Below are 20,000 nucleotides of genomic sequence, written 5' to 3'. Positions count from 1 at the left end.
TGAATGTGATTTCAAAATTACAAGTTGTTTGCATAGTATGTACAAATTTATATCTTAGCTTTCTTTACACAGACAATATTCTAATTTTTAAAAAAATTATTTTCAAGCGAATACCATTATAAAAAATTCTTTTTGGCATATTTGAAAAATATTTTAAAGTAAAAAATGACTTAGACAATACAAACTGGGTAAATATTTCATAAAGAACCCGTTCGTACTACTGTGTGAATTAATTTTTCTCCACAGGTTTTTTCGAGTGCATTCAACGTATCAGACCTCCAAACCCGCAACAAACCACTTTCTTCAAGAAAAGAAAAGGGTAGAGCGGTGGTGGGGATCTCGGAGTTTCTTGTGAAACTCTGAGCCTCCCACTAACGGAGTTTTGTTTCGTGGGTTTTTTTCTTTTCCAAGTTATTTCGCATGCTTTCAACGAATGTAACATCGATATCACGCGTAAACGGCTTCTTTCTCCAGAAAAGAAGGATTTGGCTGCTATTTCTAGCACACCGTGCTTCCACGTAACAGTTATTTCGGGTCCTTTATCGCAACTAGCTGTTACGTAGTAACAAGGCGTACTAGAACTAGTAGGCAAATCTTTCCTTTTCTAAGAAAAGGAGCCGTTCATGCGTGATTTCGATGTCACATTCGTTGAAAGTATGCAAAATAACATGGAGAAGAAAAATATTCGCGAAACAAATCTCTGTTGGTGGAAACTCGGAATTTCCTGGGAAACTCTGAGGTTCCCACCACCCTTCTATCCTTTTCTTTTCCAGAAGAAAGTGGCTTGTGGCAGGTTTGGAGATGAGATACGTTGAATGCACTCGAAAAACCTGTGCAAAAAAACTATTTCACACCGAAGTACAAACGGGTCCTTTACGAAATATTTACTCAAGATCGGGACAAGCATGCGAAAAGAAGGATCGATGAGAGTGATAAAGCAAAAGCTGAGCGTCTGGCAGAACAGAGGGAAAGAGACAAAAGCAGGAGAATCATGAATTGGATGCCCATGTGAACACAAACAAAATAAAACAAATTTCGCGTAAATCGGACCACGGGTTACCGAGATTCGCGGTTTTTTCGGGTACCTTTATAAAAAGCCAAATCGGCGTAAAATGGGGAAAATGCTTTGAAAGTAAGGTACCTATGAAATGTGAATACAAACGGAATAAATTTCGCGCAATTCGGACCATGGATTCCCGAGACACGTAGGTACCTTGAACTATTGGTGACCCAACCGGTCACAGGTAGTCTAGTATATATATATAAATGTAAGATCTAAGGATTAGGGTGTAGTAACAGGGTTAGCTTCAAGCAAACCGTAGAGAATATAAAAGAATTCTCAGGCACAATAGCGGTTTATTGAGGCAGAGGTTTGTGGTTTTTGCCGTATCGAAGTATGGTAAAATGGAAAAAAATGTTTTATATTTTGTGGTAGGCAGAGTTGTTAGGGTTGTGAATAAAATACAAGAGCTAAGAAATGAAACAGCAGAAGTGGTTGTGTGGTAAGAAGTTTGCTTTCCAACCACATGATTCCGGGTTCAGTCCCACTGCGTGGCATCTTCTACTATAGCCTTGGGCCGACCAAAACCTTGTGAGTAGATTTGGTAAACGGAAACTGAAAGAAGCCCGTCGTATATATATATATATATGTGTGTGTGTGTGTGTGTGTGTGCCTGTGTTTGTCCCCCTACCATCGCTTGACACCAATGTTAGTGTGTTTATGCCACCGTAACTTCATGGTTTAGCAAAAGAGAACGATAGAATAAGTACTAGGCTTACAAAGAGTAAGTCCTGGGGTTGATTTCTTCGACTAAAGACGGTGCTCCAGCATGACCGCAGTCAAATCACTGAAACAAGTAAAAGAATATATATATATGTGTGTGTGTGTGTGTGTGTGTGTGTGTGTGTGTGTGTGTGTGTGTGTGTGTAACTGTGTGGTAAAAAGCTTGCTTCCCAACCACATAATTCCGAATTCAGTCCCACTGCGTGGCACTTGGACAAGAGTCTTCTACTATAGCCTCGGGTCGACCAAAGCCTTGCGAGTGGTATTTAGTAGAGGGAAACTGAAAAAATCCCGTTTATATGTACACATACACACACACACACACACACACATTAACCATGGGCATACATATGCAAACATATTATGCTCATAAATTATAGGTGAAAACAAGGATAAACATGGGGTTTATCAACCATCAAAATTTAAGGTAGACAGAAATGGAGAAATATCGATGAAAAACAATTGACTTATATCAATTATTATTTATTGATTCAATAAAAAGATACTGCAATTATTATTATTTATTATTAATTACAGCCGTTTCTGCTTCCAATGTTGTATGGGTTTGCCATAGTGATATGCTAAAGATATTTATCCTATTTGGTAATAAAACCGATCTGAAGCATGAAGCTTGATCAGAGTGAAAAATAAATAAAGAACATAGAGAAAATGGGAAAAGTTGGATACAATTTTGCATGCGTATCTCTGTGGGACGTTAAGTAAATATATTTGTATTGAATTAATAAATACTAATTGATGTAAGTCAATTGTTGTTCATCGATAGCTCTCCATTTTCTGTCTTTAAATTATATATACATTCTTCTTTTTTCTTCTTTTACTTGTTTCAGTCATTTGACTGCGGCCATGCTGGGGCACCACTTTAAACGATGTTAGTCGAAGAAATCGACCCCAAGACTTATTCTTTGTAAGCTTAGTATTTATTCTATCGATCTCTTTTGCCGAACTGCATAAACTTTCCAGCATCGGCTGTCAAGCGGTGGTGGAGGGACAAACAGAGACATACATACAAATATATACATAAACATACACACACAAACACACACATACATGTCTGTATATATATATATATATATATATATATATATATATATATATATATATATGTGTGTGTGTGTGTGTGTGTGTGTGTGTGTGTGTGTGTGTATACACACAACAGGCTTCTAGTTTCCGTCTACCAAATTCACTCACAAGGCTTTGGTCGGCGCGAGGTTATAGTAGAAGACACTTGCCCAAGGTGCCACACTTGCACTTAACTACATATATACATACATGCATACATACATATATATATATATATATATATATATATATATATATATATAGATAGATAGATAGATAGATAGATAGATAGATAGAAAGATATGGATGTATGTATGTACTTATATGTATGTACTTATATATATATATAGATGCATATCTATATACATAAGTACATGTGTATATATATGTATATATACATGTATATACATACATGTATGTATATATTCATATATGAAAGTTTGCGTATTAGAATCTGTATTATTACAACACATTGTTCTTCAACAGCTTACATTTTCACAATTTATAATTACATACGCATTCTACCTTCTCGAACACCTACATGTATGTGTTACAGACATATATGATATGCAGCAACAACAGCCGCACTACCCCCCCCCCCCACCCACCACCACCACCACCATATTATTGGCTATGGTTGTTATATAACTAATTTTTCACCTTCTGTATGTTTTCCTCTTAATTTATTGTTTTATAAATAATAATCATACCTACCCTGTTCATATCTTTTGTTGTTTAGTGGTGTAATTTTATTTCACGTTATTTATTCGAGGTAAAGCTTGCCATTTCTGTTGCAAGGTAGAAAAATGAGTGTGGGAGTTGGTGAGGGGAAGATTGAATAAATTATTCTTTTATGACTTTTGCTGACTGTATTGAAGGAGGGAGATAAAGAGGAAGACGATGGTGATGATGATGATGATGATCATATATATATATATATATATATATATATATATATATATACACTATATGCTATATGTGTGTGTGTGTATGTGCATGTATGCATGTATATATATATATATATATATATATGTGTATGTGTGTGTATATATATATATATATATATATATATATATATATATATATATGCATACATATATATGTAGGGAAGAGAGAGATATCACACACACACACACACACACACACACACACACACACACACACACACACACACACACACACACACTCTGATATATGAAAGCTAAGAAAACTTGAAAATTGAAACTGAATTTGTATTTAATACTTGGAATGAACGGAAAATGTGTTTTACTTTCTTCCGATTTTTCATTCTATTATTCTATATTATTTATCTATTTATTGTTTGTTTTTTTGTTTTTTATTATTAACAAAATATGATTACAGAAAATTAAAAATGAAATACAAATGGATAATTAAAATTTGAGAAAATTATAAAATAAAAAATAATACGAATATTTTAACCTCCAGCTATGAAAATTTTGTACTTATATATCTGTATAGGTATGCAACATGGTTATGTATTTTGTAAAATAAGTCTTAATAGAAAAGGAGACTGTCTGTGCATAGAGACACTGCTCTGTGTTATTTTGCATAAGTAACTTGTTTAAGAGATAAAAATAAACCCACTTAGCCTATGGTGTATAGTTTGGAATATATTTCTACTGACACCTTTGGCGATAACCGAGACCTTTGGTGATATACTGTGCTTGAGAAGACTTATCAAGCTAAGTGAAATTGCAGCCAATGTCGTTGCCGGTGAGACGTAACTGGTTTATGAAAGTCATCCAGCCATAGAAATGGAGTATCCAGTGGCCCGGGAACAAAATTTGCTTAGGGGGTGCAAATTTGGCACTACTGGAGAAGTGTGGATCCGAGTTCTGGGAGTGTGCATGTCACAAATTTGCGCATGCGCCCGTGTTAGTCGTAAGTAGTCAAATTTAGCACACAGGTAAAAAACGAGACGCTCGTTACTTGCTGTAAATGGAGGGTGGGTTATCCATCTAATACAAGAAGAAAATTGCAGATTAATTGAATAAAAACATGAAAAATAACAAAATGACATTTCATTGAAAAGTAAACCATTCTGAAAGATAGTTCAGAATCTTTTCAAAACATTCATCTCCAGCTTTTCCCATATTTTATTAAGGGTTAGGGTTTAAAGTTAGGGGAGGTGAATGTTTTTTCAGTATTCAATGATTATTTTTCACTTTTATATTCAACTTATCTGCAATTTTCTTTTTGTATTACATGGATAACCTCGCTCCTTTTACAGCAAGTAGCACGCGTCCGTGCGTCTCGTTGTTTACCTCTGTGTTAAATCAACTAGTAGCGCGAATCCGCTCGTCTCGTCATTTGCCTTGTGAGCTAAAATCGACTACTTACAACTAATGCGCGTGCACGCGCAAATTTGTGATATGCGCACTCTCAGAACTCAGGTCCACACTTCTCCTGTAGTACCCAAAATTTTTACAAACAAGGTGAAGTTTTCTAATTTGGGTATCAAAACAAACAAATGTTCAATAATAATAACTTTTATTATTATGAGGATCGACTGGAAAGTTAACAGGCTGACCATTATATTGTCATAGAATGTGACCAAATGAAGTTCATTTTTAAATATTAGGATCTTTTCTGCTTGATTTCACCTTCTGAAATTTTAAAATCAAGCGAAAATTTTCAAATTTGATATATTGGTGTAATTTTTCCCGTCGAATCTGATGCTATTCACTTATTCCAGAAAAACATTAGAAAACTGTAACAGAGGTTTAAAATTTGATCATTTTCTCCTCCATCAGAGAACAGGATGTGGAAGCTGGCATTTTGTACAAGGTGACAACATTACAATGTTAAAACATTCAACGATGGAAGTTTTAATAAAGTTTTGTGAAATGTTGGATAAACATACTGTTGGTTTAGTTCATGTGAACAATACACATTTTTGAAATTGGAATAAAATTGACGTAATTGAAAAGTGAAAATCAAACAGAAAGGATCATCTGCATACTTCTTTCGGTGATTCATTGCTTCGATTGACTTGGAAAAGAAGCTATCCTGTTAGTTAAACAAGTTTTCAACAGCTGATAAGACATCGTCACTATGATATTGGTTCCAAACCGAGGATTTTTTTTTATATATGTAGGGGATATAGATAATAAGATGAGGTCAAATCACTAAAGTAGGGAGGGTGGCTTAGCAGTCCAAAGCCAATCACACACAGCAGCCACCGAAACCAATTACTTGTGCACTGGAGTATTTGTTTCGATGAAAGAAAAACATACTCGACAGTTTTCCTTGCATTTGGCCTTGATAGCCTTTCGCAAACTGCCTTAGAAAGGTGGCACAGTACAGCACTCTCCATTGATGGTGAGAGCCTTTTGAAAGTAGTCAATAAACACGATGTTTTTTGCAATCCAAAATACTGAGGCCATCACCTTCCCTGCAGATTAAACAATCTTGATGACCTTCTTTAGAGCAAGTGTTGAGGAGTGTCTCCACTGTTAGATTATCTCTTATTCTCTAACTCAAAATGATAAACCCAACACATTTAAGGAAACTGGATTTGCCTCAAGCAATGTCAGATATTATCGAAATGTGATCAGCCTGGTGCCCTTTTAATCAGGTGTCAGAAGAAGCAACACCCACCAAGCAGAAACTTTCATAATGCCAAATTTATCTCAGCTCTCACACGTGATATGCTAATAACATTGGCAATTTATTATTTTTTTGTCCAGTGGAGGCAGTTGCAGACTGTTCAGATCATTAGTCTTCTCAAAATTATCTCTGCTCAAATCAGTTAATCAGTTTTGCACTGTTGATAAAACTGGAGCATCATCCTCCGATATATCAACATGTTCTTGGGGACTAAATCAGCATGTCAAATTTTGTTCATCTTGAAGAGAAGTCACTAATAGTTACTTTTGAAGTTTTCTCTGAACATTCAAATGTCAGTTTACCAAGAAAGAAATAATGAAGCTATAAGTAGTGTTAAAATGGAAGTAAGCCGAGTTTTTGCATCACACGTATATGAAAAAAACTGTATCAACATATTCCAAAAGTTTTCCTACGCTTACACGTTTTGTTAATGAAACGTTTCATGAGGATGTACAAAGTGTTTTCATCGTATATTTTTTTATGTACATGAATTATGGCACAATGTGTAAGACGGTGCTGTGTCATTGTGGTACGGAGCCAGGTCTTCAAACGGCGAAGTGCACTGAATGTTCTTTTGCTTGATGTAACAGATACAGGTGAAGACAGGACAAGCTGCATTAACGCCAACACTTGTGGCATACTAGAACGAAAAATAGCATCAGACGCTCTCCATTTTTCAACTATGTCATTAAATGATTTAGGCAAATTTTCATTTTCCGTCCATAGGCCAGCAAGAAGTTTGATTTGAGATGACAGTAAGAGCAAATCAAAAGAAGCAGGTAGATGTGCATTTTCAAAGTTAAATACTCCACATTTGACTGCTGACAATAGCAACTCCTCTTGCTCAGAGCATACACGTATTCCCTGTAGCTGAAACCGGCGAGTCAATTCATTTTCGATGACAGCCACTATAGAGAAAAATTGCCGATGCCAATCATCGGTGACAGAAAGAGCAACTTCTTTAGTAGTTGTTGTGTGCCTAAAGCGCAGTGATGTATTTTTAGATCGCGAGATGTTGGGCATTTTCACCAAGTCAGAAGAGGATACTTCATCAAAATATTTTTCAAAAACCTTCTCACTTCTCATTTTTGAAAGAGAGTTTTTCAACTTTTCAATCAATTTCAAGCAATCACCGGCTGTCGTGCCTGGACGCTGTAAGCTACGTGCCACTGGCTCACATACCCCAAATATATCCCTAGGGATTTAATGCCGAACAAAATGGAAGCTTTGCCAGATTGCTTTAGCAGCCCTTCAACAGTAGCCTTTATTGTTGCTCTTAACGAGAAGTCATTAAGAAAGTCAAGCAAAACAATTTTGAATATTCTTATAATTGTTTTCTGCTTGTTTCAGTGCTGTTGCTCTAATGCACCACCGAGTTGGACACACTGCTTGTAACACAAAGATTTGTCCATTGTGCTTTTCTTTTTGGTGACTCTTTTACAAGAATGGTGCATTGATGAACAAAGTTCAGTGCATCAGCTACAAAGGTAACCTTAAAACTAACTTCTTGGAGGACAAGGTCTAGAGAGTGGTTTCCACAGTGTACAAAATATGTACCTGGGAACAAATTTTTCAATCACATTTGTACACCTGAAATGTTTCCACTCATGGTACTTGCACCATCAAATGAAAAACAGCATAACTTTGAGCCAAGTGAAATGTTTAGGTGACAAAGAACATCTAGAATAATCTTAGTCAGTGTCTTCGAAGAGCAGTCACGGGGATTATAAAAACCTAGAAAATCCTCATTGACATTCAGGTCTTCAGAAACGTACCGGATAGTGATTGATACTTGTTCCATGCCAGAGCAACTAGTGGTACCATCACATATAATGCCAATAAATCTGGAATTTTGTACTTTTATTTTGATCTCATGTAAAATGTTATGAGCATATGCCTCTAAAATTTCATTTTGAATTGTATCAGAGAGGAAATTGTTCCGACACTTAAACCACTGGCTTACTTCTGCACTGCATTCTTCAGCAAGTTCCCTTACAAGATTTACGAAGTTTCCCATAAGATTTTGAATTTCTGTTGAATACAACATGGCAGATGATTAAAAAGAGCAGACACAAGAAAGAAAAAATAAGTAAAGAACCACGTATAAGGCCACTGAATTGTAACGAAAGTACTCTGGTCGAACAAAAACCTGAAAAACAAATAGCGAACATCACATAAATAGTGCTTGTGCTTTTATTGGCAAAACCAGCAACATGACCTCCCATCCAATATGCTTCAAAAGACGATAGGCCATACTAGAGCACCGTCTTTTATTTGAAGAAATCAACGCCAGGAATTATTCTTTGGAAGCCTCGTATTAATTCTATCGCCTCTTTTTTCGAACCGCCAAGTTACAGGGGCATAATCGCATCAACATTAGTTATCAGGCGATGGTGAGGTGACATACAGACACACATATACATACATTCGTATGTATATGCATGCGTGTATCTGTGCTTGCATATGTACCTACCTACCTACCTCTCTCTCTCTCTCTCTCTCTCTCTCTATATATATATATATATATATATATATATATATATATATATATATATATATATATACATTGTGATAATATACAGTAAAACTATATAACCGGAGGAGAGCTTGCTCTACAAGTAGAGAAGTGGGTAAATATAAATAGACCTCGTAACGATACCAGCTACCAAATGGTTTCACGGCGAACTGGGGCCCCAAATGACCTTTATTGGGTTCTCATCAGAGGCGTAGTGGTTCAAACAAGAAAAATAGAACTTATGTTGAGTCAGTCTCAATAAGTATAGATTTATTCATCAGAGAAAGTTACATAGTGACTGAAGGTTCGAGAGTTTCGTGCAGAGGCACTTATCAAACTAATTAAATCAACGTTTTCTATATAAAACGAAAAAGCAGGACACTATCGGAAACATATGACGCAGATACTATTTTTTATATAGGCAGGAAGACTTTTGGTTAATAATATGACAGAATTAAGGCAAGATAAAAATATGAAAGTTGTCTATATATAAGGCATTCTGCCTAAACTACGTCTTTAAGATATGATTTGTTAGTAGTAACGCTAAAAGGAAACTATTTCCTAAGGAACTCAAGAGAAGGATAAAAAGAGCAGATAGAAAGGAATAAAGACAAAAAGGAAAGTAAAGATTGAATGAAAAGGTGAATCAAGACTAAAGTTGGAGTTGAAAAAAAAAGGCACTTACCCAGGCAGTGGTCAAGCAAATAATGGTCGTTTTGTATTGAAAGAATTCTGAAGGGGCTTTATTTTTAAACTGGGGTCAAACGGTCGAATCTATTCAACCATGTTTTAAGTCTTTAGCAACACCAATTACAAAGAACTTGGGAGTGGTACTAAAATATGGAGAGAAGTATTGACAGACAGAAACTGGATGGGAGCTGTCTTCAATAATTCAAGTAATGCTATATGTTCAAAATTAATCATACATGCTGGTTTTGTTGTTGTTATTGTTGCTGCTACTGTTGTTATTGTCACTTACTTTTTTGTAGTTTGACGCTACTTGCCTTCAGAACTCCCTAGGGAATTTTATGCTAGCTTCATCACTTTTATTTATTTATATATTTTTTTCTTTGTTTTGAAATGAGATCAAACTTCAGCAATTTATACCGATAGATTTTAGACACTTTTTTTCTGCAACTGGTAAGATTATGTAGGGGGTGCAAATTTTGATCTTGCACACCCTGAAAATTCTAGGGGGTGCGGGTGCACCCGCTGCACCCCCTGTTCCCGGGCCCTTGGGAGTATCAGCGGAGTATTAAAGACTGAAAGTGAGGTGATGTGACAAGTACAGAGTGTGTTACACGTATGTCTGTAGGCTCACGTCCAATACATGGGACAACGCAATTTAAGAATGAGAGTTAAGGATATTTGCAGTGATAAAAAAGAACCCTGTTTTCCTGTCAGTTTTGACTGAAGCACAATGTAAGTTGCTTGTGAGTACAGAGATCATGAAAAATATATGGTCCACGGGGATCAGTATAGGCTCTGAAAACCACAAAACCATTCCAATGCAATTCCTTGTCATAAATTCTGGAACAAAAGCAATGAGACTGCAATGCAAAGCAGAAAATTAAGCGTTTACATTTGCGGCAATAAGAGCCACTGGAGCGCTTTCTATCTTGAAGAACTTGGAAGGCAAATGACAAAAAAGCAGAAGGACTCGCAACAACAACAGCAAGACTAACGTTTTTATTACCTATGCTTCGTTTGTCTTCACATTGTAACATCTTTCTATGCGATTTTATTGTAGGAGTGGGCCCGGTGACAATAATAATGGAAAGATTATTATTTTTCTTGTTGTTTAGAACGTCGGAAAAATGCCTTATGATAGTTTTTTTTTGGTTTAAAAAAAAAACAAACTCTGAATTGAAAATCTACTTAGCTCCACTACTTTTCATCCCTCTGGCGTCGATGAACTAAAGTTCCATTTACGTACCGGGATCGGTGCAATCGACTAATCGCCTTCCCCTAAAAATTCTGGTCAAGATTTGAAGCCATTATTATAATTAATTTTACTGAAATATATATATGTGTTATCAGGTTTAAAATACCAATTGCGTTTTCTGTGTTTATTATTATTGCTAAGGCGGCAAGCTGGCAGAATCGTTAGCACGCCGGACAAAATGCTTAGCGGTAGTTCTTCCGTCTTTACGTTCTAAGTTCAAATTATGCTAAGGTCAACTTTGCCTTTTGTCCTTTCGAAGTCGATAAAATAAGTACCAGTTGAGTGCTTGTGCCAAAATTTGAAACCAATATGAATAGTTGAAGTATTATTTTAGTGCTTTGACTTGTCATTGTGTATATAACTATACACGCACATGCACGTACATATGTATAAATATAGCATAGTATTCTATAGTATGCTGCAATGTACGACATGTAACCATACATCTTGGCTTATAAGAAAGTTCCACACACCACTATTATACCCAGCGTCGTTAGATGAAGGCCATCAAATCTGGGAATCAGCCATTGCACAGAATTAGTCACGTTATAGTATCAAGGGTTTAAGATTTTGGCGCAAGGTTAGCAATATCGGGGAAAGTCGACTACATCGATTCCGGTGACCAACTGGTACTTATTTAATCGATTTCGAAAAGTAAAGTCGATCTCAGCAAATTTTGAACTCATAAACGGATGAAATGCTGCTAAGCATTTTGCCCGGCGTACTAACGATTCTGCCAGTTCGCCGCCTCAAAATTTAATTATACGTATTAAAATACATTAAGCAGATATTTAAGCATCGAGGACCTAATCAAACTTAAGTACCTTTAAAAATAAAAATGTTTTTACTTTTATGCCACGAATGTATCAGCAGTTAAGTTTTGTCAACCGGTTATTTGCGGCTTAACTAAACGTGCAAACTCTCAAACTAGTAGATGGGCCTCATTGTCAGAACATCGGGCAAAAAAGTAGCTGCTGCATCTATTTATGGCCATTTACGACCTGAGTACAAATCCATTCAAGGACACCGTTGTCTTTAGTTAGTCTGAATTCAATAAAAATAAACCAAACAGACGAGTACTAAGACCAATTTAAACATTCCTATAATACGTGAATGAAATTAAAATAGTTTAAGGAATCATATGTCACTTATATAAAAACAACATTCTAAGGAATAAAATATTGAATATAAAAAAAAACGAAAGAAATGGTTTTATATTCAAGAATATACGATTGATAGAAATTGCATAGATATATATTGCTTATACATTGTTAATATACACCCACTAACATCAACAACAGAAATCTGAGAAAAACAATACCCGGTAAAGGTAGTGGGGTGACTATCTATTGTTATTAAAACTTGCAACAAAATCTAACTTTATTCTAATCTATATAAAGAAAAATAAGAACAGATAAAGCGAAAACAGCAAAACAACGACGAAATAGCTACTGCGATATGTGAACAGACTTTCTAAGACTTCTGTCTTCTTAACATCTATATAGTGACTCTCTTGGGTTGTTTGCTTAACCAAAAGGTAGACAGACGACGATAACAATAATAAATAAATTAAACAAACAAAAAGAAAATCTCTCATGTGTCAACAATTCAGTAAATGTTCATGTGGCTTCTGTGACAAATACCTTTACAAGGTTTCCGGTGATGCGATGGGCAAAACACAGAGCTGAGAATGTGAAATCTTAATGTAAGAAATCATTTATATACGTACGTATCCATATATATATATATATATATATATATATATATGCTTATATATATATATATATATACATATGGACATATATACACACACATACAAAATTATATACATACACATATAGAGATAATATATATTACATAATACGTTCTATATAAATATACATAATACATTATAAATGTACTTGCGTTTGAATGTATGTATGTATGAGTGTGTGTGTCTGTGTCTGTGTGTTTTAGCGAGCGTGTGTGCGTGTGCGTTCACGTGCGTGCATATATGTGTATGTGTGTATATGTATGTATGTATGTATGTATGTATGTATGTATATATATATATATATATATATATATATATATATATATATATGTATATATATATATATATATATATATATATATATATATATATATATATATATATATATATATGTACTTATGATTTATTTCTGCATTGTTTTGTTGAACTTTTATATTAAAACTTGATATCAATTTAAAACTTAGACAGGAGAATATATTAAAGCGTATAATGTGAATAATGATAACAGAAATCATATTTTTATTGTTGGTGTTGTTTGTAACCCCAAGTCAGCCGTCATGAAACAGACCTACGATCAAAAGTTAATCATAGTCGGTAATTGGTCAGTTTTGACCAACAGATCGTTATGTATATTTGAAAATGGATTTTCTTTCCTTGGCTCAACTGGATTTGATTTATGGGATTTTGGGCTGCTATATTGAGCTGATAAAATATAAAGGCGGTGAGCTGGCAGAATTGTTAGCACGCCGGGAAAAATGCTTAGGGGCATTTCGTCCGTTGTTGATTCCAAGAGTCAGAATGCCTGTTGTCAGTCCATTATTGTTCAGTCCCAGGCTGGTGATCAAACACACTCCAGCCATGATCATTTCATCTTCTTTTTCCCCTATATAGTGTATCTAAGACTACATTATCTAATGTATTCTTCTCTTCTTAAGATGCTAGTATGAAATTTGACGTTCTGAGTTCAAGTTCCGCCGAGGCCGACATTGCCTTTCACCTTTCGGGCTTGTTGAAATAAATACCAGCTAAGCACTGGGGTCGATGTAATCGACTTGCCTCCTCCACCGAAATTGCTGGCCATATGCCAAAATTTGAAACCAATATTTAGCTGATAAATGGACCAAGTGGAGACCCCTTGTTCTTAATAATAATATTTTTCTACCTAGCCACAATAGAGGTGAAGGCATACCATTTGGTCGGCCCGAGGTTATAGTAGAAGACACTTGCCCAGGGTGCCATGCAGTAGGTGTGACGAAGGAACCATGACAAATAAGCAATGACTAATAATAATAATAATAATAATAATAATAACAATAATAATAACAATAATAATAATTAATAATGACCCTTTCTACTACTGGATTTTGTGGGGATGGGGATTGGTGACTACATCGATCCCAGTGTTTCACTGGTTCTTAATTTATCGAACCCGAAGGGATGCAACGCAAAGTCGACTCTGCAGAATCTAAACTCAGAACGTAGGGACGAGCGAAATACCGCTAAGCATTTCGTCCAGCGTGCTGACCATTCTGCCAGTGAATAAAGAGTGAATGATACAATTGCCCATATCACGAGCGAACGCCTTTGTCTTGCCCAAAACCAGTACAAGTTGTGGCGACATGATCAGGTATCGAAAGTGCTCCTTTGGAAACTGTGCGAAAAGTGGAGGCTAGAGAGAGGCAAAACGTGGTATGAGCACAAACCGCAGATTAGCAGAGTAGGAGACTAACAAAATCCTGTAGGATTTCCCATTCCAAACAGATCAAGTGCTAGAACATAACAGACCGGACTTAGTGGTGGTGGACAAGGAGCGCCACATATGCTATATAATTGATGTTGGGTGCCTAATTGACGCACGAATAATCAAAAAGGAAGGCGAAAAGATACATAAATACAACGGTCTTGAGTACGAAATAGCTCGGCTATGGAAAATGAAGAAGGTGAAAATAGGGGTAATTATTGCTGGGTCCTTGGGAACATGGGAACAATATCAGAAGGCATCAAGGAGAATATAAAGGAAATTAGAATAGAGTTCCCAGTAGAACTGTTACAAAAGGTTTGCCTCCTTGGCACGGCCAGAATAACCAGGAAAGTATTAGATAACTGAAAAGAGCGAAAAACATGTTACTGCAGGCTGCAGGTAGGTAGGCTGCAGGTAGGAAGCCTGCTACATATGCAAGACTCCAGGAGCTCCAACAAAACCTTTGATAAAGAGAAATAGTAATGATATGTTTAGACAGCCATTCTCTAAAACAATACTCTATGCAAAACAATAACTATGGCACCCTAGTCATAACACTGACTTGAACTTCTAACTTGTTGTCTCTTGAGGTATCTAGATGAGACTTGGAGTCAACTTTTACAAATACAAAGCAAAAGCCAAACAAATAATAATAATAATAATAATAATAATAATAATAATAATAATAATAATAATAATAATAATAATAATAATAATAATAATAATAATAATAATAATGATATGACAAAGACATGGTATGAGGACAAACCGCAGAGAGTGGCGGAGTCGGAGACTAACAAAATTCTCTGGGATTTCTCATTCCAAACAAATCAGGTGCTTGAAGGACTACTACGTACTGTAATAGTATTCAGTGATGACATTGGGATGAAATTTGGTCTTGATAATTGTACCAAGGCCAGAAAGGGAAACTGGTGACCTCACATTCAGTGGAGTTGAATGTTGACAGTCATAAAAGAACTGGAGCGGGAACAGATTTACAAATACCTCGGAATAAATGTGGGTCCTGGCATTCAGCATGCAAGTATGAAAGAGAAGATCAGGGAGGGGTGTTACAGGGGAGTTCGAGCAGTCCTAAAATTCGAGTTAAATGCACATAACAAGGTGTTAGCTATAAATTCCTTAGCAGTTCCAGTTATTGTTTACAATTTCAGTGTGTTGAACTGAAATATGAGCGAAATAAGGAAAATTGACAGGAAAATCCATAAACGTCTGACTTGCAATAAAATACACCACCCAAAGGCAGGCTAAGCTCCTCTTTGCCTACCCAGAGATCGAGGAGGTCGAGGCGTGATCCAATTTGAAATCTCCTACAAAACCATCATAATTGAACTGGCAAAATATCTTGAAACATCTAATGACTGGATGCTAAAGCTCGTTGAAAACCATGAAAAGCGTAAGAAGCTACATTCTGTTATGAAAGAGAGCAAAATATTTTCAAGTGAGTTTATACATAATTCCTACGTTGAACAGCGTGAGGGAAGTGCAGCAGCTGTAGTTGCAAAGAAGGTTAAATCAATAGCAAAGCAAAATGCGTTTGAACAATTGGCTGATAGGTGGGAACAAAAACCTGTGTGGCAAATATGTGGACCGTAGCAAACAAGCTGATGTAGACCAAAAACAGACCCATCAGTGGCTACGAAGCTCAGGGCTAAAGGTAGAGAGTGAAGGCTTTATCTTGGCTGCCCAACATCAGAGCTAATTGACCCGGGACTATCAAGCCAATGTGATGGAAAATTGTGTATACCCACAGTGCTGATACAGCAATGATGGGATAGAAACAGTGGACCACCTAGTCCCTGGTTGTAAGGTTTTAGCACTTGTAGAGTACAACTGAAGACATAACAGAGTTGACCAATATCTACACTGGTTAATGTGTCGGCATTATAAAATCAAAACTTCTGACAAATGATACAAGCACCAGCCTGAGGCTGTAACTGAGGGATAAAATGTAACGATTCTTTGGGACTTCCCAGTATGTACAGACCGGACCATCAAAGCAAATAAACCAGATATTGTTGCGAAAGACCAAAACAATAAAGTTTGTTTATTGATTGACATGAGTATACCCTGTGACCATGACATCTCGGTAAGAGAATTTGATAAGCTCAGAAAATATAAAGATTTGTTCATTGAAATCGAAAAGATGTGGCATCTCAAGGCGGTTACAATACCAGTGATTGTAGGACCACTTTGAATGATCAAAAACGGAACTGAAAATTATTTAAGAAAGATCCCTGGCTTACCATCCATACAGGAAGTGCAAAAGATAGTCTTAACTGGTACGTCACACGTATTAAGAAGAGCATTGTCGCTGTGAATTTTTTTCCCTTTTTATCCTTTATTTTTTTGTTTCCTTTTTTAAAAATTTTCTCTCGGTCTTTCTCCCCTTTTTCTCTATCACATGACGTTGTAAATGGACAATTTGCTGTGTTTATTTTAATGGCTTACCAATGTTTACAGTGCGTTTTTTTTCTTTGCCCTAAGTGTCAGGAAGACACTCGACAAGAATTGAAAGATGATAATGAAAATAATAATAATAATAATAATAATAATAATAATAATAATAATAATAATAATAATAATAATAATAATAATATCAATCCTTTCAACTGAAGGCATAAGGTTTTGCCTTTCATTCTTTCGGGGTCGATAAATTAAGTACCAGTGAAACACGGGGGTCGATGCAATCGACTAGTTCCTTCCCATATTTCAGGCCTTGCGCCTACAGTAGAAAGGATTATTATTATTATTATTATTATTATTATTATTATTATTATTATTATTATTATTATTATTATTATTATATAACTGTTCAGCATTTGTCAGATTGAGGTAAATGTCTGCTGCATCACCTGCTACACCTCTGTGTTGCTGGGATGTGTGCAGCATTGTGTGTTCCTTTCTGCTATTGGGAGTCTGCAATCTCTTCCCGGTACTGTATTGTGTTAGTTTTTTTCTTCTCTTGAGGTGTGGTGCAGTATTTTGTTATGTTACTGCTTGTATTGTATGTCGAGTGTATAATGCATAGGTTCTTTAGATTGCTGGTGGAAGTCTATTTCACTGGGCAATTGCTGTATAGAGTGTGTCTTGTATTTGTGGGTTTTGTCCGAGTTGTACTATTAGATTGATAGGGTCTTGCTTAGTACGTGGACTGTTCCTAGCAGGGCTACTTTTTGGACGGTGTGTAGTTTTGGGGATCCAGGTATAGTTTCCACGTTTTCCATATGTAGCCTTAGCATACTCAATGCTCCAGTTGTTATTGCTATTGTTTTTACCTTCATGCCACACATCTTGAATACTTCAATTTCGAGGTCTTTGTACTTAGACAATTTCTCCACTTCTTTTTTGACAATATTTTGATCAGAAGGGACTGCAATGTCTATCAGTAAGCAGGTGTTTTTTTTTTCCCCCAGTCCTTGATTATTATGTTTGGGCGATTAGCTTTTATTTCTTTGTCGGTTTGAACCGGCATATCTTAGAGGATTGTAGCCTGGTCATTGTCTTGTACCTTGTTTGACACATGCTTATACCACCTCGTGTCAGTTTTTATATTGAAACTGGTGCTTATTTTATCGACTCCGAGAGGATGAAAGGCAAAGTCGTTAGGCGAGGAAATGACTAGTGAGTGGTCAGCTTGAAAATGGTTTAAACGATTTCACAGTGAAGACCTTAAAAATGAAGATCGTGAGCGTAGTGGACGCTCATCTGTCATCGATGACGGTCAATTAAAGACCGTCAATGAGAAAAATCTACGTAAAACCACTTGTGAACAGGCCAAAGAAATTCAAGTTAGCCATAAAAATGCCTGAAACAATTTGCATGCGATCGGAAAATCAAAAAAGCTCGACAAAAATTGGTACCACACGATTTGAATGTAAATCCGAAAATCACCGATATGAAATTTGTTCGGCGCTTCTTCTCCGTACCCAGACCGATCCATTTCTCGACCGTATCGTAACTTGCAATGAAAAGTGGATTCTGTACAATAATAAAAAACGCTCTTCGCAGTGGTTGGACCAAAATGAAGCGCCGAAAACCTCTAAATCTCAGCTCTTCAAAAGGAAGGTTATGATGACTGTTTTGCGGTGTACTGTTGGACTCAGGCACTATAACTTCTTAAAACCCAGAAAAACCATTACTGCAGAAACACATTGACATGAAATTGCCAAGATGAACGAAAAACTGCTACTCCTCCGTCCCAGACTGGTCAACAGAAGAGAGCCAATCATTCTTCATGACAATGTTCGACCACACGTTTCGCTAATGACGCTCTAGAAGTTGAGGGAACTTGGCTACGAAGTTCTTCCCCACTCAGCTTATTCTCCAGACCTTTCTTCCGCTGACTATGACTTTTATAAGCACCTTGATGGTTTCCTGCGAGAGAAAGAGTTCAAAAATCAAACTGATGCTGAAAGTGCGTTCAAAGAGTTTATCAGCTCCAGAACACCAGATTTTTATGTTACCGGAATAAACAAACTTGTAACTCGTTGGCAAAAATGTGTTGATTGTAATGATACTTACTTTGATGAATAACATTTCCACATTGTTGAAATATATTGTGATGAATTTCATGCTTCAAAATGTTGCTTTCTTTTTACTCAGCCTGATATTTCAACACTATTTCACATCAAGAATCTCGCACGACAATCAGACCACTTACATAAACGTGTGTATATATATATATATATATATATATATATATATATATATATATATATATATATATATATATATATATATCACAAATACAAAAAGAAAGATGGAAGAGAAGAAAAAGTCATCAAATTAATAATTGCCAAACTTATATAAATATGTAAATTAGCTTAGCGGTATGTTATCTAAGCAGTGTTTTCTATGTAACTATAAGCTACAGAGTCTAGACATAATGAAGTGATTTTTAATGCGGGTCCTGCGTTTGAAGTATACATACATACATAGACAGGTGTGTGTGTGAGTGTATAGATATATGTGATATATATATATATATATATATATATATATATATATATATATATATATATATATATATATATATATATATATATATATATATATATATATATGGGTATATATATATTTATGTACATATTTATAATTATCTTTATGAATCATTATTTATTTAATTAATATTTATAATTAATATTCATAATTTATTATTTATTTATTCCACACACCTACATATACATGGGGATGAATGTGCAGAGAAGGAGAAGGAAAAAGAGAAATATGATTGTCTTTATAATGAGAATTTCATGTGCATAACAAATGACAAATTAATCAATGTAACTATATGTTGCTCAATAATATATTTGCCTTCGATTGAAATTATGGTGAAACAACTGTTTGTTATAACAAACTGCTTATGGACCCAATCTGTAGATTGCAGTTTGTGATCATTGTTTACTTCCCGCAGAGCTTGTCAATTGTCTCTTTCTCTACAATCACGTTTTATTTCCAGTTTAGTATTACTGATACAAATGCAGGTGCATCTATTGTCAAATTGATAAGAAATTCTTTCCACAATTGTTAAGT

The sequence above is a fragment of the Octopus bimaculoides genome, chromosome 3, assembly GCF_046866305.1.
Source record: "Octopus bimaculoides isolate indiv1 chromosome 3, ASM4686630v1, whole genome shotgun sequence".
Classification (NCBI taxonomy): domain Eukaryota; kingdom Metazoa; phylum Mollusca; class Cephalopoda; order Octopoda; family Octopodidae; genus Octopus; species Octopus bimaculoides.
Note: the sequence above shows the minus strand (reverse complement) of the source record.